Genomic DNA, 1,445 nt, shown 5'->3' on the forward strand with positions numbered 1-1,445 from the left:
AGAAGCATGAGTATGACTCTCTTCCCATGTGACTCGCCACTTGTCTGGATCGGATCATGTCTGAATGGATCCCTTTCTGACCCGGTATAGACCGGGTATTATTGATTGTGTCAAAGTCTTTTTTTTTTAAAGAAAACATAAAATTAATTGTTAGTATCAATGTCTCAGATCTCGCTCTACAGAAAATCTCAGCAAAGAAAAAACAAAAGGAGAAAAACTAGCTAACAAGGATTTTACTTGATTAGACAAGAATTCTTCTTCTTTATTGATTAGGATACAATATAAGAGTCAGATTTTCTCCTTTAAGGAGTTTACGAGTTTTACAATGAGTATGCTAGTGTTGTTGAGTATAACAAGCAGTCTTGGGTAAATTTGCATAACTACCTTTCAAAAAAGTCGACTCAAGGGTTAGCACCCCTAAACCCCCATTGCAACCTCTCACCAACTTACAGCTAAGTTGGATCTGTGAAAATTATGGATTTATATCCATATATGAAATAGGCTTCACATTCCTCCAACAATCTCCCACTGAGAGATTAATTTCCTTTTAGCAGCCACACCTTATTACTTATCTCCTCACTTAATCCAAAATCTCAGAACGACACCTCCAACTACTATTCATGAAGGCCAAGTGAGGTGCACAATTTTTGCTTTTCTGCAGTAAATGTCTTGGTCAACATGTCTGCTAGTTTTTTGATCTACGAGTCTTCTCGAGTGCCAGTGCCCTGTCAACCAACAAATTATGAATAAAGTAATACTTCATCTGAATGTGCTTTGTTCTATCATAGAATGTTGAATTCTTTACTAAATGAATCACACTATCAGTTATAGAAAATGACACTAGTGCTTTACTTTCTACCAAAATCTTGCAAAAAGTTCTTCAACCAAATCATTTTCTTTTTGGCTTCAATAACAACATATTCAACTTTAATGGTGGAGAAATCCACAATCTTCTGTAACTGAGAGACCCCATCTTAGAGCAGTGTCACCCAAAGTGTAGACATAACAAGTGGTGCTTTTATGATTATCAACATCACCACCTAAATCTACATCAATAAAGCCTTGCAAAATTATGTCACTTTTGTCAAAACAAAGCATCTTGTATATGGTACCTCTCAAGCATCGAAGGATTCACTTTACAACTTTCCAATATTGCTTCCCTGGACATGTCATATACCTGCTCACGACTCCTACGGCTTGAATTATGTCTAGTCTGGTAGAAACCAAACATGTGAACTTTGGACATATACTCATAATCTTCATCTGACTTGGGTGACTGCTCTTTCGATAATTTGAAATAATTTGCCAAAGGAGTACTTACAGGTTTTGGATCCTGCATACGAAACCTGTTGAACACATTTTCAATATAATCTACTTGAGACAACTTCAAAGAGTTAACTTCTCAAGTATTTTCTTTGCAACTCCTAGATCTTTTATTGCAAACT

This window comes from Nuphar pumila, chromosome 7 (assembly GCF_984573655.1).
Source record: "Nuphar pumila chromosome 7, dmNupPumi1.hap1.1, whole genome shotgun sequence".
NCBI lineage: Eukaryota > Viridiplantae > Streptophyta > Magnoliopsida > Nymphaeales > Nymphaeaceae > Nuphar > Nuphar pumila.